Genomic DNA, 27,257 nt, shown 5'->3' on the forward strand with positions numbered 1-27,257 from the left:
AAGGGGGTTGAGCGTTTCGAGCCATGGCTCACGCAGCTCGCTTACTTTGGAGAGCGCTTCAGGGAAGGCAACATTAGATATAATGAAACATTCACTGACCGGCCCTTTCCAGCCTCCTCGCTCGCTTCCGTGGAGGATATTCTGACTGAAACCTTTCTACAAGTTGTTATAATAGTCCAGCTTAGACCATGCCAGAGCAACAAGGCCAGGAGAAAAATCACTTGATCACTCCTGCTCTTTGTTTTTGTATTTTACACAGTCGACCAGGTGCTTTCAAAATGCGTTTGTGACTAGATATGATAGAAAACCTTTACAAAGAGTGAAAATAAACCCTGTTGTCCTTTTGTTTCCTTCAGTTATGCTTTCAATCACCATGCATGCTTCAGTAGTGACAAAAACCTACATGTACTGTTTACCCAGTGGTGTAATGTATTGAAGTACATTTACTACCATGTAATACTACATTATACTACTACTTCACTACATTTAGGAAGCCATTATTGTTATGTTTACTCCACTACATTATTTAACACCATTAGAAAGTCATCTCTTTACATATTCAGAGTGTAAGCTAATACAAAATATAAATAAACAAATCCATAAAATATGAACACATTAACGAATAAATAATCACATTACAGTCATTTAATATATAAGATTCTAAAATGGGTCATTACGCACAATAAGTACATTTTGATGATAATACTTTTGTTCCTTTAAGTAACATTTTGAATGCAGGACTTTTAGTTGTTACAGAATATTTTTACACAGTGGTATTAACTTGTGTCAAATATCTTCTTCCGCCCCTGAGTATACCACAATCCCTCCTCCGTCCTGATATGGTACCTTTTCAGGTGATGAGACTTCCCTTCTGCAAGAAACAAAAAAAAGCGTTACAAAAAACTAAAATAGTATATTTCTCATATATACATATATGCTGATTATAAATGATAGGCTTTTTTTGTTGATACAGAGACTCATAACGTACCTTTACAGTTCATTCAAAAAGCAATCTAATGTTGCATTTTCTGTTCTTTGGCCTCTGAGCTGCTTAGCACTTGCTTTGCAGTTTGTCTGCCTAGCAAGGGGAAGTATAGGGTTTCATGATGTTGAATTACTGCAAGAGAAGAAATTCACATGTGATGTTTTTCTTTTTTTCCCTCCTCGTCAATTAATGCTGTTTCCGTTGTGGTACTGCATGTGTCCCACACTTGGCCACAGGGCCGGGCGTGGAGACGGTCCCAAGTATATAAATTCACTTAGTCGCCTGAGACACATTGATTCGCACCCAAATATACAGTCAACTGTAAAAAAGATAGACTCCACAAATCAAGTCTCTGCTCATAACGAGCATTTTTTGCCATCTAAAGAATATATTCATGATTTGGGGACCTTTTATGAGGAAGGTGATGGCAGATTGACACCAGATGTGTCATAAATTATCAGCAGAGAGATGCCAAGCTAAACAGTCCAGCATAAATATACAGTGACTCCAAATATACTGGTCGCTCCAAATTCAAATACTGCTCGTCTGTGCACGTCTATACCAAATTACTGTGACGACTTCAAGTATTTTTAGACCACACATATAGATTTGGACATAAAAATAACATGGTTATTTGTCATTTGAGGTCAACATATAGATAGCTACTTTGAATATTAGCAGTACAACATTTTTACCATTCTTGAAATTGGGATTCAACAACAAAATTGTGTTGTGATATTTATCATCAATTTGAACAGGTCTTATAAATTCAGACTATTCATTTATTTTTCTACAGTATTCTGCTGAAATGCTATAGTAATGAGTTAACTGAAAATAAACTGAAATTAATTTGTTTGTACTTATCCGTCATGATTGATGGATAAATACATGTTGTAAGGTTATTTTTAGGGCTTCAACTAATTGTTACTTTTACTTAGAATTAAGTGAAATGTTCCCTTTAAACACAGTCAATCCTTATTAAACAATATATGTATGTAACTATATATGACCATAAGTATAAACAAAATCAAAGCAGAAAGCAGATGTCATAGACCTTTGCAAATATGTTGTCGTGCCTGCAAGATAAATAATAATAATAATAAAACTTTTTATTTAGAGTCGCCCTTCAAATTCACTCTGACATTTATTTTCTGTCTCTGTGTATATGAAGTGTTCCCTCATCTGATGTGTTTCCACTCCATCTTCAGTCCTAATTTAAAGCCTCTTTGATCCAGATTTTAATATAACCTGTTCCATAAAGTAGCTAATGATGATGGTTAGAAATGACATACTATGTTGACTGACTGCAAACAGATCCAAGCTCCTAAATATAAAGTCGAAAAACAGTTTCAAAGGGAGGTTTCAACGTTCTGATGGCAATATCTAAAATGCACTTGCACAAGACCTGGTCATTGAATTTGAATAATCCCTCTGAGTGACCCCACGGCTCCTGAACACAGTTTCTATGTGCAGCGGCACCAATGACGTCTCTGAGCAGGAATGTGTCCCCCTGGTTAAAGTGCCAGACACTGGGCAGTGTAAGTGTGTGTGAACGTAAATAAACCCCATTATGCCAGCCATCTCCTCGGCTCCTGTCACACACGCGAGGTAAACACAGAGCTTCCTGCAAAAATACCGCTGGTGTTCTTGCAATTAGATCAGCCACAACAGCTCTAAATCTTACCGGCTCCGTAGTAAATGGTGTTGAAAACAAAGATGTCCGATCCCATGACGTTGCGTAATCTACCGTGAGAAGGTCGGTTAATAACAGGTCTGTAATATTTGTCTAACAGCCACCACAGAGAGTAGATGTAACCTGGGTGAGCACCTTGCAAAGTGGTCGACGTGAACTAATGAAATGTAACAAACTGTTTCCACACAAACACCAAGGTGTTCCCCCCGACACACGCATGTTATTGACGTGACCATTAGGTCATTCAGCACGTATGGAGCTGAGTGGATTTCTGTGAGGCATTAAAACTAAATACCCCAAAAACGCCTTTCCAAACCAACGCTTACCCCTGCAACTCCTACAAATAATGTTTACATGCAACCACCAAGAAAACGTAATGCCACCCAGACAGAACATAATCAGGAAACATTTGTAATTAAGGTATACACGACTAGTCCCAAAGTGATAATACTGAAGCTCAAGCTAAGAATGTATTTCACTATTTCTCCCAAAAATATCAGCTGAATTATCTAAACCGTGATTAAAGGTATTTACGGTTTTGTTTATACTTTATGATTAGGGTAACAATCATGGTCTTGGTTTAATTATAGCAAAGAGTTTATTTTATTAACATTCACCCTAAACTCTGATCGTTTCCTAACTTGACCAAAGCACCTTTTTGTTGCCTAAACCTCCTAAAATTGTCTCCTAATGATAGTAACACAATATCTTGGAAAATAATGGTATTAATGCTAACAGTCAAATTCATCTTAACTTGTTTCTTTGTGCGTTTTGACCTTTTTTTTGTAAATTAAGTCCCTTCATCTGTGTATGGGCATTGAAGGAAATAGACAAAACAAGAACAAATAGAAATAGGGATGATTTGTGAGGTACTTGATTATCATACCATATTATCATATCTTAAATGTTAATCTTAGGTTTAATTTGTTTAATATCTATTACCATCAGTGTTGGGCAAGTTACTTTTTAAAAAGTAACTAGTTATAGCTACTGCTCTCAAAAAAGTAACTACCGGTAGTTACTTTATTAGTTACTAAATTATAAAAGTAACTAGTAACACGTTACTTTACTTTAAAAATAATAACAATAAAAATACAAATGTTTGTGTTGTTTTTTGCTGACTAGTTCTCTAAAGGCATGCAACAGACTTGACCGTTGCGATGGGCAGCATGTCCTCAACAACATACCTGGCAATCAATCTGTTTAGTTGACTCTGGGTGACCATACATTGAAAAAACCCTAATTGATTCTGGAAAACGATTTCATGTCAACCCCTTAGAAAATACTTCTTGTTTGCATGTCTCTTATACATGTATTTTGGTTGATATTAATCTTACAGTATGCCCAACAGCTTTTTTACGGCCCTGGTCGAAACATAATTGGCAAAGTAAGAGACATAGCTGACCCATATGTGCCAAACAGTTAGTACCGAGTACGATTTTGTAAGTGTTTCATCCTCTTATGTGTAAACTCAATCCAATTAGCAGTCATTAGTGCTGAGACATTTGTTGCCAAACAATCTAAAGAGGTTTTTACAATGGAGTACACAGTGAGTGTGCATGTACAAGTGTGCAGGCCGTCCAGAGTGCAGAGGAGAAGAGCTGGTTATTCGTTGGTAGCTGGTTATTCTACGAAGACAGCAGCTCTGACAGGACCACCTAGGCCCTCTGTTTATTGTTTGAGAAAGTGTTTTCGTGGACAGAAGCCGGGCACTGCTCTTAAAAACGCTGTAGGTAACCAATTGAGGCAGATCTGTAGCCAGGGATGCAGGGGACAGTATAAGAGAAAGGTGTAAGAGTGTGTGAGGAGAGAAGAATGACTTTCAGGGGTCTGGGGGTTGTGGTGCTTCAGGCCAAGAGGGCACATGGGAGCTGTGGCCGGAGGATGGATCCCAGCCGACCCCCTCCTAGGTGTCAATGTTATGACATGTGTACCGCTCCACTGTTTTCTCTCACAACAAGAGCACTTCATCTTCCAGGGTGGCCGGGTCTCATAAAAAAAGCTTGATTTAGATGCTGGGGATCAGACTGTCCACCTTCTCCTCTTCCTGTTGCACTTACGCTTCACTTCCTGTGGGCCGGAGCCGCACCGTCAGGGGTGATAAATAACCGCAGAATGGAGTGGGGAAAAGCTGGATTCCCTCTTCCTTGTACACCCAAAAGAGGAATGCCTTCTTTCTTTTTTTGACGTTTCAGAGTAATGTGGGAGATAATCAGCCCTTTAAGATTTGTCAGTTCTGCTTTTGTTTTATCTACCATGACTGTTCCTCAGACAAATCCTGATGATTACATTGTGTCTATAATGACGTCTCGTGCTAAAAACAGGCTCGCCTGATGTGGAATCACAGAGTTGAACGCTGCATATGGAAAACATGATGTGGGTTAATAAATATCATACGGCATCTTCAGACTGAAGACGACTGCGGTTGTCAGCAGGGTTTTAGGACATGATATTTATTGTCATGTGTAATGAGGCATCAGGATTCATTCAGATGTACAATGTGTCAGCACAATGTCTGAATGCTTTACATTTTTCAGAATGTGTCCGACAGTTTTCTTGATCTTACTTGCACAGAGAATGTGAATGTGACATGTTTTTGAAGTTCTACCCAGTCCAATATGACTCACATGAGAGTTTTCTTCTATGGTTAAGGTTTGGTTAAGTAAGGCTATAAAATCTACTAAAGGTTGATGTTAGGACAAAGATCAACCTCGTGGTTAAAATAAATCAGTGTTGCCTTTTAGTAAAACCACAGTCTCCATTGGCACACACTATGAACGTCCAAATCAAGTCACACTGCTTCCTTCTTTACTACTGAGAGAGGACAGTCTTTGCTCAATTACAAGTTATAGAACAGGACGCTAAACTGCTATGAAATGTGGTTTATGCAACGGCTGTTCCTGACATTGTGATTGAGCATTACAATGTTGACAATAAGTCCTAAAGTACTCACATTTTGAGATCTACAATTACACGACAACTGCAATAAGTTATGTCTCCCTGTACATCCACATTGTGTTGTTACTTTACATTATAGAGTGGGTTAGAGTTTTTATTTGGATTAAAATGAGAACTGCTATCCAATGGATAGGATTAGCATTGGGAGAAATGTTCAATCAGGAGACCAACATATTTGGATTGTTGCACCCCCTAAAGAAAGTAGTCCCAATTTAACCCTCCGTGGAGCGTCCATAATAACAGGATTATGGTTGTTGTTTCTGGGCCGTCATGTTTAACATCAATTTCTATTGCTCTGAGCATACAAGTGAATGTGTTTTCACCTCCTCTGTGGTATTAGGGCAGAAGCAGAAGTCTCAGAGACCTCAGCAAACAAAACCAAAACCGTCTAGAAACGACTAAAGGTCATTTGATTCAACTGACCCTTTAAAGATTCCCCACAGCGTGCCAGTTACTGTACATGCCTTGTTTTAACACTCACACAAACCACTGATGAGATTTTTGACACGCGTGAATTGAAAAAACTGTCACACTCCCACTTCCTTCCCACATCCCAAACTAACGTCTCATCCTTTCCTCTCACTGAGTCCAACCACCTTTCATTGTCCGCGACACTGAGAGCTTTATTCAAACATTACCACTGTCCGCACGAACATGTGGTCGCCCATTTAATCAGCTCATGGTTCACAGGGCCTCTGGCGCCAGAGAAAAAAAACACCCTCTCATCTTGTGGCACAAATAGGGAAACCCTTATGCCCTGTTGCCATTGCCAATATATCCGAACCATGATGATGTTCCCACACAAATATTTCATGTTGTACGCAGCATCCAAGACTCACAGTGAATGAATGGAAGAGGAAATCTGCCTTCTATCACTCTTACCCGGCTAAAAGTAAACGAGAAAAACTCTCCCCACCACGAAGGGTTTCGCTCTTAACGCGCTTTCATGTTCGTGGGGTATTTCTTCACAAGGCTGTCCACTTCTTCTCTTTTTTCCCGGGACACAACCCCACGTTTAGGCAGTTGAACTTCACCCACATGAGGCAGGCTGTGTTTCCAAAGATAATTGAAGTGTTAATTTTAATTGCCATTTCCATTTGTATTAATTAAAGCAAACATTGGCTCAAGTGGCTCTTAAAGCAGTCCCACAACATCCACGAGTGTTTCTTAAATATGTGTAATGTACGCACTGAAGCGTGTTATAAATGAGGTTTTCTTTACTAAGTGTCCCGGGTCTGTTTTTGTATGTCAAAGCGCATGATTGACTGCACAGAAAAAGAAAACATCTTAATGCGTGTGATGGTCAAGAGCAAAGGTATTTATTCCAATTTGCCAATAAAAGAGGCCTTTGAATGTGACTTTTATCTTGGGAAGTTTACGTGTGAATATGTAAATGCAAAAGTGGATAATTAGAGTGTAAGGAAAACATAAACAACTTATTTTAATGAGTTTATCTGCTGCAGCTTCATTAATCAAACGTTTATTACTCCAGAAGAGGAAAATTCGTTTTTTGTCATTTGAAATGTTAAATAAAACATGAACCGAAGTGAAGAACAGGAAGCTCACGTTCTCTAAACTGTACTTTGTTTTGAGATTTCATTAAATGTAATATTAATTGTGACCTTTTGACTCCCTTTCAGCGGGTTCAGGTAACTTAATAAAGAAAAACGTTGTTCATAGCCAATCATTCAACACCCAAATCAAACCTACCATATTTAAAGACCCATCACTTCTTATTATCATTAAGTCTGATATCTCAAGATCTACGAGGCAATTCTAATTTGAAATAAAATCTCCCATTTATCCGCTGGTTTGTTGAAAACCTGGCATGAGATAAAAGTTTATTTATACATCACGTGTCGCGTCCAGCTCACAGCTGGGTGCATTTCTTTCCATCAAAAGCTCCTTTTTCACTCTTTTCCCCCCTTTTTTTTTTATTAAGTTAATTTTAACGTCTACAGCACGGACACTCAGTAATGCACATTGGAAGAAAACATTACTGGAAATAACCATCAGATCATGTTTTCCTTTTTAGCCAAAAACAGAAACACTCAATGAGGTTCACGTTTGTCTTGTCAAAATATATGATTGGCCGATATTTCAAAACATTCACTTCAAATGTCAATATGTACTGTAACACACACCGTGAAGTGACTACATGTAGCTGCTGGACAACGGCCCACTTTGAGAAAGTGGTCAAGCAGGAAAGGAGCATTTCCAAGTTTTCATTTTTAAATTCAACATCAAATTCTTGCAAAACCAAGTTGCCCTGTGGCGATAATGAGATAACTCTCTTCTCAGGATTTAGCACCTACGGATCATGTAAACTGTAAACTGAACATACACACACACACACACACACACACACACGCACGCACGCACGCACGCACGCACGCACGCACGCACGCACGCACGCACACACACACACACACACACACACTTAAAGCATATCTGATGTTTAAAATATCACGTTCTTAACAGCTTATGTGAAGTTATTCAATGCAGTAAACTTCAATAGATGCTAACAAGTGATTGCTAGAAGGACCTCATGTCTGTTGGCTTATTAGAGCAGCGTGGGACATGGCGAAGAATCATGGTTTCCCTCTCTGTTTTGACAGGGAGAGTTATGCCTCACAGGCACCAGATTCACCACCAAGCCTCATAAGCTTGTGGAGAGCATTTAGGGCGCCGCAGGGGCCTCTTGACCTGAGAGGAAGTCAGGAGTATAAAAGATGACAAATTGGTTTGTAACCAAACAAAGACATATGCAGACACCCGCATGCTGGAACATAACTGATTACACAAACACCAGTCGGCCCAGGCGAGAAACTGTCAGGAAATAATTCATTTTTTGCTACTTTCTTTTAATATTAATGCCAACCTTTGGAGCTCTGCCACTCCAATTACAGGAAATGTAAGAGCAGTAGGTCTCCCCACACCAGCCTATGATGAATGGAGCACTATGTGGGTAGAAAACCAGCTTGCTCGTTTTAGAGATGCAAAATCTGACCAAAAGTCTTTTTATAAGGCAATAAATGAGAGGGGGGGTTGTATTCAGATTTGTGTCTTTTTTTGTGTGTGAGGCAACGAGAAGGGCTTGATTATGTGATGGTTCGCGGCGCGTGGAGGGACCAATTGCACGTGGTAAAGGAGTCGAGGCGGCCTGGACGCTGTGGTTGGCAAAGGTGCCACTTCTGGTCCATCCCTTAACTCCTCACCACACTATTCAATTCATGAGGCCGAGGCTCTGAGAGCCCCCCTTGGGATGAATGAACGTGTGCCTCCCTTCTCGTAATTAGAAGTTTCCCCCCCAGCCCAGATACTTATTTCTCTGTCATCCATCATGGAGGTTGTTTCCCTACTTCTCTGCGCTGTTGACTCCGTAGCAGTTTTCCTCAAGTTGTACTTAACAAGTATGCCTTTATTGAATATGTAGCACGCCGACCTCTCTTCGGGCTCATTTCAGTACAGTAAGGGTATTGAATGTAAATGGTGGAGTGCATGAAGATGTCTTCACACACCTTCAGGCAGACAAACAGAATGAACTCCAAAATAAAGTGAAACATGTCACTTATATGCTCCTTCACCCGGCACCCTCTCTGTTGCTTTGCCCTCGGGGCGCGAGGATAAGAATGTCGTTTCATCTACCGATCACCTTGGTGGTCTTTGCTGCTGTCAGGGAGTCCCCGGTGTGCGGCTGACCTCTTCCCCAAACCTCTCCACTCATCTGCTGGAAGTGAACCAGGCGAGCGCCCTCAGCTGGTCCTGCTGGCTGCTGAAACCTGAGCAGGTTGCTCGTTTTGATCTGAGGGCAGACAGGAAGGAGTGCCTTGTGGGGAATTCATCACTGTGGAAATGCAGCTTTGTCACGCTGCTGATTCTGTAGAACGTGCTGATTCAGATGTTGTTAAAGTAAACAGCTACATCTTTAAATTAAGGTTTTAGCATTGTTTATTTCAAGCTTGACCATTCCTAGTTTTCCATCTTTGCTTTCTATGATAATTGTGTAGTAGGAAGTGCAATTAAGCATTATCTCTTCTGATTACTTGAGGAGTCTAAGGGCTTAAACGAGTAACTAATGACCAAGATGGTTGCAGATTGAAGTTGGAGTTTTCTAAATAGACAAAACATTGTTTATATACATGAGGTTTAACAAGCTTGAATATTTTTAAACTGTTGTTAATGTAAAGGGTTAACATTAACCACTGTTTACATCCATTCCAGCTGCAGGAAATGTATCGCTGAGATCTGGGACTGCAGGGACAGTGCTTGTGTTTCTGTCTGACGTATTATAAGCAGACGGATTATCGTACAGCGTTCAAACAAACGGCAAAGTTAACTAACTGACCTGAAAGGGCAAATAATGGAGGAAAGTGAAACTGTTATCCCAGCTGTTGTTGTAAACATCCACCAAAGATCAAGATAAAGTGGCTAAATGGCTGGATTGTTCGCTCCTGTCTCGCAGCCTTGTTGTTCCACTTTACTGTAGACATGTCGCCTTTACTTTTGCAAGAACAATGTGATCATACCACAAAGAAATAATGGGCAAAAGTTTGACCCAAGTTATACCAAACCAAAGCTATCTGTGCGCGAGCTGCCATATTCACTGCGACTCTGATGTAACCACCTCTGCGTGTTGAGACTTGGCTTGAACATCTGAAGAAGCAGAAAGGCATTTTAAACTACAAATCTTACTTTAATATATTTCCACTTCAACCACATTTTAAGACACTGGTGCACCTCAGGGTGGTAATTATTCTTTTGTCATTTTATTACTCAATTTCCAATTCAACCGTGACATATTATTTTCTTTGTCAAAGGGAACCTTTCCCTGAGAGTACACTTGGTATTATATTAGTGTAATATGTGATTTATGAGGAAATAAAGAATATTGTGTTCAGTTGATGCAGGGGACACGGCTATCTCTCAGGGCTGAGGTGTGAATCCAAGTCTTTGGTATTAGTCCTCAAATGTCTCCAAGGAAACCAATTTAATAGTAATGAAATATCCTAAAGAAGAATACATTGAAGTCTTTTCAAAAGTCGTTGTGGTGGGTTTCGCCACAGATCAAACATTAGTTAGTGTATTTCCTGCAAAGTAGTTTATTTATTTTCTTAAAAGGCCGCATGGAGCATAGCTGAAGCACCTTCATTTTAGAAAAAAAATATCCAGGTAGCTGTTACACTTTAAGTCTTAATCCTATTTAGTGTTTATGTACTTTCTCATTGGGTGTGTGTGTGTGTGTGTGTGTGTGTGTGTGTGTGTGTGTGTGTGTGTGTGTGTGTGTGTGTGTGTGTGTGTGTGTGTGTGTGTGTGTGTGTGTGTGTGTGTGTGTGTGTGTGTGTGTGTGTGTGTGTGTGTGTGTGTGTGTGTGTGTGTGTGTGTGTGTGTGTGTGTGTGTGTGTGTGTGTGTGTGTGTTAGAGAGAGAGAGAGAGTTGCGCAGAGTGGCCAAGGGTCTGGCAGGTCACAAAGGCGGCTTTGTAAAGGAAGTTAATGAGTGTTTTATGAAAGTCTCTCGATGCTCTGCAGCTCTAAAACACCTCTGCAGCGCATCAGCTTTAAGTGTGTGTATGCAAATGTGTGCGTGTACAGTATCTGTGAGTGGTGTTTGTGACTATGTATATCTTCTTTTAAGCAGTGATTTATCATGTTTGTTCACTGTTTAAGTTTTTGTGGTTTTGAGGGATGGTGGGTGGCGGATTTTCAAGTTGATTTTATTTTTCAGTATATATGCCGAGGGTGAAATACTATGGAAAGTTTAACAACGCTGATTCGACCAAAGAGCACACAGTGCCTTTCATGCTGCACATCTCCTCTACTCCTGTGGTCAAGTACCTTGCAGTTATTAGAGCTTATTTGTTCAAGTGGTGAGGAAATATTAAATATCACAAGTTCTCTGCTGAGACTGGGCAATGATTATCAACAGATGTCTGCCAGTTTGCCGTGTGTGTGTGTGTGTGTGTGTGTGTGTGTGTGTGTGTGTGTGTGTGTGTGTGTGTGTGTGTGTGTGTGTGTGTGTGTGTGTGTGTGTGTGTGTGTGTGTGTGTGTGTGTGTGTGTGTGTGTGTGTGTGTGTGTGTGTGTGTGTGTGTGTGTGTGTGTGTGTGTGTGTGTGTGTGTGTGTGTGTGTGTGTGTGTGTGTGTGTGTGTGTGTGTGTGTGTGTGTGGTGGCGGCACGTTGGACAGAGAGCACGAACACGGAGAGGTTGTGTCATCATGAAGCTGATTGAGGTTCCCTCTACATCTGTACTTATTATAAGAAGAGAGGAGGAATTAATGAGATGGAAAGTCTGAGTGGCAGCCATCGAACGCCCCAGGTGACCAATAGCTGGCCTTCCAGCTCAAGATCAATTTTTTCCACTTTGGGCATTATCTTAACCTTTTCCTGCCTACCTCGGATGACTAATGCGAACCGTCTGTCAGAGTGACGTTGGGCCCTAACCTCCAGGAAAAAGAGACAAACCTTTTTGGACACTACTAGATCAAATGATGTCCAATACATTTTATATCTGCTCTCAAAATATTAGCATGTTTTACACAAACTGACTTCCGCTGCATAAGAAATGTGATGACTAAAAAAGGCGTATTTGTTCCATTGTAGGTTAAAGAAAAACACAGGGCTTGGTGATAAATAAGAAAGTGAGAAATAAATTATGAAGTCCTACAATTGCCATTTTTTTGGTCAAGAAACCAAATTGCTTTACTCGAATAGTTATATTTGGTCAACTGCACATCATGAACAAAAGCTTTTGACAACAAAAAAATATATATTTTCTTATAAATGTATTTATATTATGTTATATTATGATAATTGTTTTCATGAATATGTGATATATATTTCTATTAAATGTACTTTTTTATTCTTAGAGAATGTAGATTTCTTCTTGGAATATTACCTCCCTCCAGAGGCCATGTCATTTCATTTTTATATTTATTTAAACCTAATATGGCCCTTATACAATATCGAGATTAGTTCTCATGCAACTTGCGTCAACTTATTTTTGATTATCTAAACGTTTGGTAACCTTTAGCTAAAACATAATTACAAATACTTTTAGGTTTTCATCTCAAGTGTTAATTTCCTATTTTCAAAAGTTAAGAAAAAAGCGAAAACGTCCTTATTATACTTTCTTCCCACTTTTCTGAACTTACACAGTGTCTCTTCACTGGCAGATAACATCCAACGCTGCGTCTCTGCTCAGTCGATGGGGTTGAAGTTGTTGGCTTGCCTGCATGGGGGGTCAAAGGTCAGCAGGGCTCAGAGGATTGAGCGGTGAATGACAGGAAGATCCCCCACACCTTCTCCACACGTTCCACCCAAAACACTGACCTCTCTTGTCCCCCGTGGGTGCTCACCCTCCGCAGGCATTAGCCACTTAAAAGAAACCCTACACCAGAAGAAGCACATAGCACCATGTGCCAAATTACATGAAGAGGTGACACCGGCCCAAACATGTGTCGATCTGCCGCTCTGCGTCTTTCACTCGCCCCCTCCCCTTTTATCTCCTCCAGACTCATAAAAGGTCTGTTATGCATGCTAATCCTGGATAACTCAATTAGAGGTTCAAAGATGGACAAATTGGCACCAGACACTCTGCCCTTTACTGAAACAGATATAACAACATCAGTGTAAGTGCAGAGCTGCAACCTGCCTGAATCATCCACACAGGAACCACAGCACTTGAAACAGAACATGTTTGAGTTGTAACTGATAGATTTTTAGAATAAACAATTTTGAACACAAGGAATAAGTATTTTGTAGCAGCCACTTCATAATAGGGCATCTGTTTTGCAGCTTGAGTCGTAAGTAAGTCATTAATCAAAGATGCTTTATCAATATTTTGTATGAACATCGATGAATATCACTCGTGGAACAAACCCATGAACAATAATCTTCCTACTGAAGATCCTTTCAGATTTATGAAGCTTTTTAGCATATTTTAGCTCACTGTTTTGGTTGTATGGCCTTTTACTGTTCATGTTTCCTCTAGCTCTCAGACTGGAGAAGAGAAGCTTGCAAACAAATCATTTGGTTGAAATGTGTTGCAGGACATTGATAAAATCAGACTTTCCAAAAATACATATCATCATCCTTATTTATAACATTTTTTTTAACCCCACTAGAGATATTGCGCAACAATTAATCGCATCTTGTTTGTTTGCACACACCTTTAATGACCATGAACCTTTTATCTTTACCTTAGTTTGAAGACATATTCATGTCCATAAAATAGAAAGTATGTTTTTCAGCCAAATATATCCAAACATTCTGCAAATAATCCAACTTCAAATCTTACTGTGTCTCTTCACTGTCACTTTTCACGCCCATCCTGCTCATCTCTGAGCTCCTCCACTCTGTGTGGATGCAGCACAAAGCTCGCTGTGTTGAACTGCTGCCTGTCCTCCGAGAGCGGGCCTTGCTTTCTTAGCTGGAGAACATAAGTGTTGACCCCAAGACAGAACCCTTTCTCCCCTACTGTGAGTGACAGCCCTGCTGGAAATGTGGACACAGGACCTTGTTGCCCCCGATGGGAGGTAAGGGGCACGCTCCCTCACAACACTGCAGTCTGGGTGGGCTCAATCACGGAGGACATCTTCCGCTGGTGGTACAGTACATGCAAACATCTCAAATTTGAATCAGTGTATTATGTTACGGTGAAAGCGCCTACCATTCAGCCTGCAGGTTTTCTTTGTGGAAGAAAATCCATCCTACGCTAAGTTTTTTAAATTAGCCGTGCCAATTGAATTTCTTGTTTCTTTGCTCTGCAGATTACACCGGTTTTGTCAAACAAGAACATTAAATAATCAAGTGTCGATTTTGGCCGTTGAAGAGAAGTTCTACACACTACTCCGCCAATCCATAACATCGTATGAAACTTAAACTGACCGGCCGAATGTCTGCCTTTTTAAAACAAGCTCACTCTCCAGCCAAAATCATTAGTAAAGTAATCCATCAGCCTTACCCTGACTCAATGACCCAAACCACAATGTCAGCCAATACAGACGGAGCTTTTCACCGTTCAATAGGTAACACAGAGCTTATCTGTCAGTATCTGGAGAGGATGAACTCGCAGATAGCACACAATGACTGACAACGGGCGGAGTTTCAAGAAAACAAAGTCTCATGCCTCAGTTCTTTCTCAGACAAAGACATGTACAGAAACATACGGCTTTATAATGGAACGTCAACATCTTGAAAAACTCTCAACCCTTTCTTCTGCTTCTCTTCGGGCTACACGAGGAAATGGCGGTTACTCAAAACCGGGTTTTCTTTGGCCTGAACAGAAAAAGCTTGCTACAAACCAACCACTTTTAACAGCAAATGCCAGTCATGGTCCGCTGATGTTTTTATAGAAAAGTCTGGTTAAATGTCAGTCTTTTTCGCCCCCCCCCCTGTACGGGATGTATATATATTCTCAGAATTAGCCACTTTGTTAGCCCTTGAACCTCACACGTCTACTCAATGTTTGTGATTCGTCGGTGGTAAGTCAGCCAGTGTGCTGCATTCACAGTCCAGGTCAGCTTTGCCAAACTATTGCATGGAAAAACATTCACAAAAGTGACCTTAATGGCGTCTTTGATGACACTATTGTTGGCTAAAATAAGAAAACCATACTCTATACGATTTTAATGATGGAAATAAGTTGTTTTATAACCCAGCATCAACAAGTTGCATACTGTAGGTATTTAAAGTGGGAGGAAAAACTGTGCTCTGCATCTTGCCAAGTATGAAGCTGTGTGGTGTACAAACAAATAAGCCCAAACAAGTCCAAATAAAGCAAAGTACTTTGGCTCCATTTATATAACTGGGCCTCTTACAGTTGGACTGGCCTCCTCTCTTTGACTTCCTTTGATGCGTCCAGCTCTGTGGTGCAGTCAGATCCCATCAGGCAGGCAGACATGACTTAGATACAGTGCACCTGAGCTGCTGAAGCCACCACAGAGAGCAAGTGGGGAGATGTTCTGGTATGCAGGAAAAACCAGCTCTATTTCAAGCCCTTCGAAATCGCAGAGAGGGTTTCCTTGTAATCCCATCCGTCATATTTACTCCACGCCACGAGGGCCAGAGCCCACCCCCTCTTCAAACAAGCCCTCTGGATGCGGCCCAAACATTTCAATAAGAAAAAAAGACGTGCTGATTTGTGCTCAGAGATCAACAGAGGGCAAGTACTCCCTCACTAAGCATGTGATGTTGCCCTGCAGATCTGGGTGAATCACTTTGTTCAGAGCAGGAGGCCTGCCCCTCGTCCTCAGGGTCCAGCCAGCTCGGCAGCCTGTCAGCCAGTCAGACTCTTAAAGAGGTATTTAAATGTGCGCCTGCAGCAATGCGCTCACTCAATGACCTCTTTATTTGTTAAAATAGATTATTTTAAATAAATTACAGAGCACTTTCACTGAATAAACAGAGACTTTGGGGCTGCGGCCTGCGTTACATACTTACCGCAGCCACAGAGATCCTAAATGACTAGTGAGCTGTGTAATCGCCTTTGATTTCACTGATAGGACTCTGATTCTTTGGGTAAAAGAGATGGAGCCATTGAGGAATCTGAAAGGCAACACCGCTAAATGGGGGAAAGGGTAAAAAAAACGGGTCTCATGTGGGGAATATGGACGTTATGATGTTTCTAGCCCTGCCATGTCGATGGAGGAGTCCATTAGAAGAACAGAGGGGAGCTTGAAGGAGTTCTGTCATGTTTCTCCCCGCAGCCTGAGAGCTTTAACACTCCTTCAGGCTGGGTCTCTGCCACGCCAGAGACGCCACCCCGAGAGAAAAGAGAGAAAAAAAAGTGAGAGGAAAAGGCTCAGACCTCACTCCTTCTTCCTCTCTTAACCTTTCATTTCTTTTGTTCTGACCAGTCAATCACATCAGAGTTGCTCCGGATGAAGAGAGGTTTCTCCTTCACCACAGCGACCACAGAAACGCGGCATAAGAAGAAAAGTATTTTGTGTAATTCGAGGCCCAGTCCGAAACCGCCACCCTTCCATTTTCTAATTAGTTAATTTCCCCACGCGTTGCTGGTATGCAGAAGTGTTATGCAAAAGGTGAGAAATGCACACTCTCACTCTGTTCTACGTCTGTTTGCCTCTAATTTAGTGTGGCAGGGCCTAGTTATGCCTGGATTACTGTTGCCCAGAAAGAAATCTAGGATAATAAAATGACAGGGAATATGCTGGGGGAACCAAAGCAGAGAAAACCATGAAGACATTAGATTTGATTAACCTTATGAGTGCTTGTTTCAATTCTCCCAGGTCTATTTATTTTTGAACATGTGGTTGACATTCCTACAGCGGCACATTTCCCGGCACGTCTATTACATCTAATCTGTAAGTGGTCCCAAAAAATGAAAAAAAATGGAGCTGCATGTATGTGCGCACACGTCATACAGGCAATTTTGAAAATCGACATTCAAAATGGTAAAATGGCCCTGACTGTTTTTATTCCTCGGGGTGCGCGTATTATAAAAATTGTAAACTCAGCAGAGAAAGTTTCTTGTTTCTTGTCGTGTTACGGTCCTTTTTGTATGTTCATAATAAAACAGGGCTGTAAATGCATTGTCATGATGAATAAGTCTAATAACTAATTAGTGCCCCATGTGACGTATTCAAATAGCTCGTTTTTTTTTTTCACAAAGCAGTTGCCCAAAACCCAAAAATACTTAGTGTTTTTTACCATGTATGATAAAGAAATGAAGCACACATTTGAGCTTGTGATTGAAAAAATTAAGAAACCAACAAATAAGGATTTGCTTCTTAAATCTAATGTTTCAGTTTTCTGTTTCTCACGTCACTAATGCAATGCTTCCCAGCTGTTTGACCTGTGAGCCCTCTAAAGCAGCTTCTAATTGTGACCCTCCAGACAATTATTATTATTATTATTCATTTTCTAAAATATGTTTTAAGGGGGAGATTGTGGACTATTCACAAGTCAAAATGATGTGTAGGAAGTTGTGGAAGAATAGAAGCCACTGTTACCTTCAGTAGGAGGTTGTCAGAGCCATTTCTCCAAATGAAGTCGTAGCTTTTCATGCCACAGCTTACATGCAGCTGGCTTTCACCTGTGTCACTTTTTCACATCTTTTAATAGCTTAATTTTAAGAGTGTAGCCATGCACTGTGTAATACTAAAATGTCAATTAATCAATTTCATTCAGCCTAATTTTGTAACCCATTTAAATTATCTTGTGACTTTGATGACTCTCGACCATTATTTTGATAGCAGCTGAATTAAATCAATCTCAGCACGTTTTTAACCCTATCTGTTATTATTATTTGTAGATGCGATCAAAGTTTAAACATTCTGATAAATCAAACACCTTTACCTCCCAAAGATAAATATGTGATTACTTGTTGTGTTGGTTGTGCATGTCTGATTGTGAATAATTAGAGGGAAAACTTCATTCATAAGCCATTAAGTGTCATGAATAGCAATTGCTGTGACTCAGTGGCTCTTTAAGGCCACTCTGAACGTGGCGCACAGAGCCAGCTCAGTTCTCTCTTCTCTGGCAGCTATAATTGAGCCTAATAGCCGCATCACAGACATAGGGAACCTCTTTGACACCTAGACCAAATTTTCTAATGAAACGATCAAATAAGCATCATCCTACCCCCGCCATATCAAAGCGGCCGGCAGCTGGCGGCATGTCATGGTCTGACATTTGGGCTTTTTAAGCGCTGCCAGGCCTGTTTCCCTCCATGTCCTCTGGCCTTGTATTAACACTAATAATAGGGAAAGGTCTCCTACAGAGGAGATGCAGTGATGAATGGAGGAGACCTGAGCCAGCTGCTGAGGAGAGACGTTGGCTGATTGCATCCGTAATGAAGTATGACAAGTGGCAGGGTTGACGTGTGAGTGTGTGTGAGTGTGTGTTGAGTGAGTGTGTTTGTGTGGGATGGACATTTGAACAATATTTGAAATCCACAATTATTATTTTTTTATAAGAGAACCATCTATTTAGGAACAATTAGTCAATATTTAGCAAGTGTTTGGATAATTGCTTTTGGGTTAATATTTCAAAAGTAGCAGTTTCTCAAGTTATCGTAGGATTTTCTGAATGTTGGCCTAATTTGGTATCTCTTGGCTTTGTGCTGTTGCTCAAACCAAGCAATTTGAAGGAAACCAGATTATGTAGGGGCTTTCTGATTACTTTATGAGATTGAATTGAATTAATAGATTAATTCTCTATTACAGCCTTTGTTCACAAGTATTTGATTATATGTTTTAATGGTTTCTGAAAAGCACTTGAGGTCTTTGGCACAGATGGATAACAGTATCAGCAAAGCCTTAGTTGGATCAATTATACTGTGTTTTGTCTTTTTATGGGATTTGTTGCCCCTAATGTTGGATGCATTCAAATCAATGTGCAGATTAAGACTCTGTGAGGTACAGTAAAGCTAAATAGTTCCCTACAGAACATGGCATCATTTTACAATCTTTGTTGTAGATGTTAAACTTTTGTCCCCTTTTATCATCGTTTATGATTTGAAGGTTCAGGTTATGATATGTTAGTGGGAAAAAACAAGACAGAACTTTTAGTAAAAGTTAAATCCCTTTTTATCTTATCACTCAACATTTTTTCATATTCATATATCAAGTTCATATTTACGCTTACTGTTTTTTTTCATAGCCAAAAGAAATGCAATCAAACTAGTTACAAACAGCTTGCAGAATAAATCCTAAAAGGCAATATGCTCTCCAATAAAGGAAAGGCCAATACATTGAAAGGCACTACTGATTAATGTACTTTGTCAGTTTCTTTTCATCGACATTGACCTGGTTGAATTCACCAAGTAAAAGAAAGCAAATTCTCAAAGCCCGTCGTCTCCCTCAGTTTGACACGCGGCCCCAGCAGGAGTGCTCAGAGCTTTCAGGCGTCCCCAGTGGAGCTCAGGATGTCGTCAGGCGGCCGGCTGCTTATTTTTCATGCTTCTTCTGGGACTGAACACGTGCAGACCGGTGCCCGCTTTTCCCCCCTACACTTGTTTGGTTACATTTGACTTTCTACAAGATAAGAACCAGAGTTAACTCTTGAGGCGCTGCGCAGCGACCGGGTGAGAGGAGGCTGACAGAGCGAGAGGTTTGAAAACGTCTTACAGTGTAGTCTGTTCTATCTCTGCCAGCTCGCCCCTATTATGTTACCTTTCAAGTGCTTTGTCAGAGGAGAGAGGCCGAGCTATTCTGGTTAGCTTCTCCTGTGGGTCGACTCAAACAGCCTCACTGTTGTTTTAAGAGCCTTATTTTAACGAGTTTGAGTGTGTGTGGAGAATGTTTCCAGTTAGCCGCACACTGTTTATTTATGGAATATTTTCTGACACCTACTTACACCATTATCATCCCCTTTCTTGTAAAGTCCCCAAGTACTGCCTGTGAAGGTGCCTGATCCATGAAGACCATACCTCGTCTGTACACTGCTGGGTGCAAAAAACAAAATGGGGAATTATCCTCTTCACGTAAATAGCATATTGAATTTTTTTAATCCTGTCTTATCGAATCCAGGATACTTTTTCCTAGCCTCTACCTTTTGTTTCCATCATGCCACGTTTTAGTTTTTCCACATCTTGAGCTTCTAATTTGAAATGACATGCAGCCTGTTAACGCATATTACAAGAGTTGATCTTATAATTTAGCAGAATTTATCTCAAATATAATCGATTGATTAAGCATTTTGCATATTTATTACATTCAGGAGACAGAATTGTTCTGAAATATTTCCACTTTGGTGACCTCTTCAGATTCAGGAGGTCAATGTTTTGTCTCTTTTTTTATCTTATTGCTTCAAATAATTTGTTGATGAATGAAAGAAGAATATATGTTCATGTGTATTCATTACTGTCACCATCTGGTGGAGCCGTGCACTCTTTGTGCTTTTGTTCATTCACTCCTTTAGCGGATGATTCAGTCGTTCCCCTGTAATCGTGAAGTTAAAATCTGATATTCTGTCTCCATAAACGGAGTACAGGATACAGTCATTGTTTTCTTGTCAGTTTGTCATACCCTTATTTCCCAGTTTATTAGGCAGACCTGTAGCTCCAACAACAGTCCTGAAATACTTAACACCATCATGAAGATTTAATAAAAAGATGTGTTTATTAAACTGTGTAATTATTTCAGACGAGGTAGTTTCTGGTGTTTTGCATGTACAATTCAATGTGCAAGTAGCCTGCTGTAATTCAGTAGTGTTTAAAAACATGATTAAGAGAAAAAAGTGCAATATTGATCTCTGAAAGCTATACGTAAATCTCTATACCTTGCAATACTCTAAAGAAGTGCACACTGCTGCTAACACACAATTTATAGAAAAAATACATTGTAGAAGTAAAGGTGCTGAACATCCTCACTTCAAATTACTTTATTTACCAGGATAATCTACTTAATCTATTGCTCTTTCCACAGAGATCTTTCAAACAAACATTCAAACAGTCAAAACTTAGCAAAAAGTCGGTAACAGTGTCTGATTTAAGATCAGTTTGGTCTCTAAAATCACCTTCAAAGTGACAGTTCCCTTTGCAGATGCAGCTGTTCACACCAAGACTTCCTACTTTCTATACGCACATGTACTTGTGTGAGTGCCTACTCTATTCAAACGTCAATGAAGGACAAGCTGACCTGCCATGTGTCCAAAGACAACACACACAACTCCCTCTGTCCACCTCTCATCAATCTCTTTATCGCCGTTATTTGTCTTGACTCGTGTTCTTGCAAAGCCAGCGAGGATGGCCGTCTTATTCTTCTCTGTTTGGACAAGGCCTCCTCCCTAACACCCCGTGATTTACCAAGAGCTCTGCACAATTAGGAGTTCAAACAATTCTTTAACAGGTAGGGATTCACCGGGGCTCCGCTGCTGACTTTTATTGCCTTGAGGGTATCAGCTTGTCATTTCAGGGGGGAAGAAGACAGGTAAAGCCGACTCAAAAGGCAGGAGAATAAGTTGACAGAAGTCCGCTCTCTCTATCCCTCTTTTCTTTCTCTTCTCTCCTTCCTCTTCACCATCTGGCGCAGCTGCCGGGAGAGGACGCGGCTGTGACCCCGTTGTCAAGGACGCAGATGGGAATTAGGAAAAGTGGACTTGTTTCAAACAATTATAGAAATTACTTTAATATCTTAAAACAAAAAAGACGGAGGAATATATTTATTTGAGATGTTGACTGTCAGCTTGAATTTCCACTCCAGTGTGTGTTTGTGTGTGACGGACAAACTCCATGATGACGTGGACATTTTGTCACCAGGTGTGTTTTGTATCGACTTAGTCTTTGTGTTTGGTCGTTCTTTTTCTAAAATTGAGAATAACATAAGCACCTGTCTGAGACTTACAGAGGAGCCGGTCGTGACCTCACGCCTACAACCCTGAAATGGACACCGGCTAATAGAGACCCGTCTGTTAAATTGTAATTGAACGTTACATGGCACTCTGAACTCTTTTTTTCTCTCTTCCCGTAAGCGTGCAGGATTTAGGCAGACGCTCCAATGACAACTTAATTTCATCACTGAGGAGCAGCGCCGAGTGTTTTTGTTTGAGCCTCTCCCTCAAAATACGGCTCTTATTAATGGTAATTGGTAAAAAGGTGACACATGTCTGACTCTTGTTTATCTTACATTTTAGATAATTTGAGGTGCACTTTTTTCACAAGGACAACTTCAAATTGGAACGACTCCAAGCACAATGTCTTTTTTCATGCAAAAAATTAACCGGTGCTTTGTCGTGTTCACCATGTTTCATTTCACTCTGAAGCAGGTATCTCAGTTTAAGTAAAAACTGACTGACTTCAAATATATGTATATATTGAAATGCCATAGATAGCATTTACTAGAGGGTTACTATTAATGATATGACAGGAAAAAAGATTAGAGAGTCAAGACATAAGACATGCAACAGAGCTACCAGGCCGTACTCAAACCGAGGGCACATTTAATGATATGTTTGATTTGATCAAAGTCAGTCCTTAGCAGTATTTTAAACACACTAAAGTAATTTTAAATTGTGCATTTTAGCTCAGGTTGCTTAAAGCTTTGAACAATTGCAGATATCGTTAATGATGAGCTTCAGTGCCGGTAGTTGATTGTGACTAGGATCATTTTAAACTCAAACCCAAACAGTTTTTAGAAAGGCAACAGTCAAGCGGAAATCTGGTGCTTGATATTGAGTTTTATATTATTCTTTTTGAGCTCTGTGTATTTTTAAAGCCGATCTTGCAAACTAGCTCCATTTAAAATGATGCAGCACTGGATCGTACCATTTAAGGTCCAAAAACAAATCAAATCAATACAAGTAGTACAACTAATACTGCTTACAATTTAAACATAGGTTAAAGCCACATAAAACCCCTGAGACAGCAGGGTGATCAAAAAATAGGGATTCGGATATATATAGAAGTTAGTATCCATCATGCCCAAAATGTACACTATCAGGTATAAGTCTTAATGCCCCCTTGTAGTTAACCTAATAAAGTATATTTATTCCAAATAGAAATTGAGTATTAAATCAGTGTTGCATTAGTTATGCTTTGAATTAATAATCTGATGCTTACTTTTGTTTGTACAATGAGGCGAAAGCAGGCAGGGGGGAGCTGTGTTTACAGAGGAGAGGCAGCAGAGGGAGTATAGCACTGTCTGCAGGGAATTGTGTGTGTGTGTGTGTGTGTGTGTGTGTGTGTGTGTGTGTGTGTGTGTGTGTGTGTGTGTGTGTGTGTGTGTGTGTGTGTGTGTGTGTGTGTGTGTGTGTGTGTGTGTGTGTGTGTGTGTGTGTGTGTGTGTGTGTGTGTGTGTGTGTGTGTGTGTGTGTGTGTGTGTGTGTGTGTGTGTGTGTGTGTGTGTGTGTGTGTGTGTGTGTGTGTGTGTGTGTGTGTGTGTGGTTTGGCATTGACCAGCCTTATTAGTTGGTACCATCCAGATTCGATAAGTGCTTATTTTTCCCATCATCCTTTGCATTCTCATGAAACCTAGGGTTGTTTTCACTGACCAGAAGAAAAGAAGAAACCCTTTAAGTCTTCCTAAAGACGCCACAGACTGATTTCTAAGCCGATGTCATGCACAAAAGCAGTGAAGGGCAAACCCAGGATTGAGCTTGTCTAATGTTTCCAGAACGGCAAACTGTGAAAGGCCCCATAATTGATGCGCAGGACGCCAGAGGGCACGACTCCTGTCAGATCAGCCCCGAGAAGAACTGCCAGAGCCGCGCACGGCAGGGAATAACGGCTAATTAGACCCGTTTAAACATTTCCTGGTTTGAAGCACTTAAAGAGCAGGGGCCACAATCACACGAACAATAGCCGCTCACTTAGTAAAAAAAGTGTGTGCGGATCGGACGGTTGGTAACATTTAGGGAAACAGATCAAAACCGAACCAGATGACCTGCAGATCACCTGTGGCCCAGCGTGAGGGAAGTCATCAGCTAGAGAAGAAAACAACTGCTTATTATATCTTGTGTGGATCATATGAGAAATATATCAAGTTGGCGACATAAATAAATACCTGTACAGCAACCTAAAAACTGCAGTCAGTAAATTATGGCTTCCAATTATTGGTTGATTTTCCAAGAATTTCCTTAAAGAGTCACATTTTGACTTTAAAATGTCATTTAAATAGTTCAACAATTATATATATTCCTGACATTCTGCATTGTTTTGTCAGATCCAACACTCATGCATTTTGCTTTGACAATGACTTAATTGATCATTGATTATCAAAATAGTAAGTACTTTTTAACTGATCAAAACATTAAAACAAAAATGAAAGCAAGTTCTAAGCCCAAATTAAATATAATAAATGCATTTAATACATCTATTTTTGTATTGTTTTCAACCCTGTCAACAAAAGTTGGACATAGAGCAAATGTATTCTTCCTTCACTTGGTCCCTACAGACTTTATACATTTGTTTGCAGACATAATTGCATTTAAGCCTCATCTCATGTTCCAAATAATATAAATTTAAAATTAATAATGAGTAATCATTCGCAGGTGCAGGTTCAGGCCTCTTACCTAAAGACCTAAAATACTAATATTAAATGATAAAGCACATAGAAGTGTTTGCACATGTGATTGGATCCAGGTGTATTTGTCAGACATGCTTTTAATAAGACACTGAACTAACTGGTTTGCCGAGTTGCACTATGCAATCAGACAAATCTATAAATCAATTTTTGTTGATTTATTTTTGAATGTTTTGACTTCCCAGCGTTAAAGTTTTGAAGGCAGGTGGACATGTCTTTGTAGTTAAGCTCCTTGTTGCACACACTCAAAGTTTACCGCTCATCCTTGCAGCGTCACAGTTGGCTTTAAGTGTTTCTTTCTCACTTCACGTGTGTGTGTGTGTGTGTGTGTGTGTTTCCATGCTGTGCCCACACAGGACAATAGGCATCAATAAATAATAGACAGCTGAATGCCAACTCCACGTAAAGCTCACCTCACTGAAGAGGGCAGTGGCTCTCGTCCCTCTGCTTACAGAAACACACACAGCGCAAAAGCAAATAAGCCTTTTCATCAGGCAGATTCTCGTTTATCGACATCCCAGTTTAGCACGTTGTAGGAACAGTAACACGCTGTGGTAATCTGCATCCATATTAAATTGGACCCAGCCTGTTTGCTCAGACGATCGCATGTCACTGACGCTGCGGATTAGTGCCGCTATGCCACGTTTAACCTTTAAATGTAATTCCTTTGTGATTACGACTCGCTGGTCAGAAACATGAACTCTCTCACACGACTAACTTTAGCTGCATACGTTTTAAAGATTTTATTTTACGCTGCTATTGGGGATTTGTTGATGCCTTTTTTCAGTTCAGTTTCAGGATTTTTATTTGCAACAAAGCTCCAGAGCCACACTCACTAGCAGAAACATTGCAATGTTACATTATATATGTGGAGTGTAGTGGACTTGAAGTAGAGAAGTAGAAAATGGAGCGACTCAAGTAAAATTACTCTTAAATGTGCCCTTAAATCCTAAAAGTGAGGCACTTTAGTAAATTCACATTAGTTACATTCCATTGGTGCCAAAAACTAAATATGTATTTGATATGGTAGAAGAAGCAGGAACCTGCAAATGTGCGGCATCTCATGCTTGAAAGACAAGTTCGAGTTTAAGACTATTACTTCTTAATAACATCTTTCAGCATATCAGGTGATGCCTCCTCTGATCTCCATCCTGTTTGGGGGATCTCGTTCTAAAGCCGCTGCTTTGTGTTCCCACCTGGCCGCAGGTTAGCAGGTCTCCAGGTAAGCATTAAACAAGCCCTCCATTGGCTTGTCTGCTCCACTTAACACCTGACATGCCCCCTTCTTGCCGACCTTTGACCCCTGACCCCAGACTGACAACCCAGGAGACGTCTCTCGGATACTTTCCTTTCTCCGCTGCACAGCTCTTTTCTTCCCGGCCCCTCACTGAGTGCCGCAGATTGAGACAAGGTGAAAGGTATCCAGGCGTTTTCAGGAGCGGGGGGGGCGTGCAGGTGTTCATGCCTGCACACCTCTCAAGTTCAAAAGCCATTGAGTCCTTAGCAACCAGGTAGCAGTCAAACAATGTGTCACCCACCCCCACCCTGAGGCGGCAGTGTCTTCTGTTTTACCGTGTGAGCGCTGGGCTTTAAAGAGTCTGAACCGCCTCATAGTCATGTCATCAGGACCCTCTGACAATAATAATATACAAATTAACCCGACTGCATGTCTTACAGCATGTGATATTATTCCATCGCACCAAAGTGACAAAAACAGCCAGACACAAACATTGGGGAAGCTAGAAAATAAAAACACAGGACAGACAGGCTTGTGCTTATCTAACAGAACCCCCCCCCCCCCCACCGTGTCTGCCTCTTTTTCCCCACCAACATGCCCAATATTTCCCAGCTCCTGCAGGTTTATGCATTTAAAAGTGGGAGCAGGTCCAAGCATTACTAGTAACATTAGTGTCAGTAATTTAATGCGCAGGTGTGAATGGATTCTCAAACAAGCCGGGGAGGCCCCCGGCGAGGCCTGCGCGGGACTGCCAGGCCAGCGGCAGGTTTAAATAAATACGCTGCTGAGCAGACGTGTCGGCAGCTGGGGCCGATACTGCCGCTGCTGTTTGTGTTGTGGCTTCGTGAGGGGAATGAGGAGAAAGCAGAGGGACTGTAGAATGTTTCCTGGGAGAAGAAGAGGGAGAAAAATCCTTCTGAGGAAAATAAGTGGCACCTAAAGACCTGCTGGGAGCTGATCTGTGTGTGGGGAGCTCATGAATACTGATGGCCTGTATGTGTACCGATATTCAGAATGAATCGTATTCCCTTTATCTATCACACTATTGTGCTCAGACCTTATTTCCGGTGAAATTCATATGATGGTATTTCAGCCGTTTCATATTTGGGGTGAGATATGACATTTGAAATGTGTTGGACATGTTTTCACCTTCTGAGTGAGCCTATGGACAGATTAATGTCACTGTCATTGCATCACAAATGTGTGTGCATTATGCAGTCAGGAAACAGGGAACAGATGTGTAGAAAGCTGTGGTAGGAGAAAGTGTGCAAGTGAAGGGGCGAAAAGTGGGTACGGAGCAATACCATCACAGGAAGGTCTCTAGTTTATTGGCTTCAGCACCTGTTCACTTTCTGAGGAGTTTTTCACATTTATGAGAGGCTTGTTGAAAGGAGATGGCC

The 27,257-nt window shown here is 40.7% G+C and overlaps 2 long non-coding RNA genes across 2 annotated transcripts in view; one reads left to right on the forward strand and one right to left on the reverse strand.

Annotated features, from left to right (window-relative positions):
• Positions 1-27,257, forward strand: part of LOC307034493 — a 146,733-nt gene that overhangs the window by 105,559 nt on the left and 13,917 nt on the right. The gene's annotated exons all lie outside the window — the stretch shown is intronic.
• LOC307034270 lies at positions 695-2,853 on the reverse strand. The gene is made up of 3 exons (XR_013806855.1): positions 2,670-2,853; positions 989-1,117; positions 695-871 (listed from the first exon to the last, which is right to left on the reverse strand). It is a non-coding gene; the product is annotated as an uncharacterized lncRNA (long non-coding RNA).

The sequence above is a fragment of the Notothenia rossii genome (assembly GCF_949606895.1).
Source record: "Notothenia rossii genome assembly, chromosome: 3".
Taxonomy (NCBI): domain Eukaryota; kingdom Metazoa; phylum Chordata; class Actinopteri; order Perciformes; family Nototheniidae; genus Notothenia; species Notothenia rossii.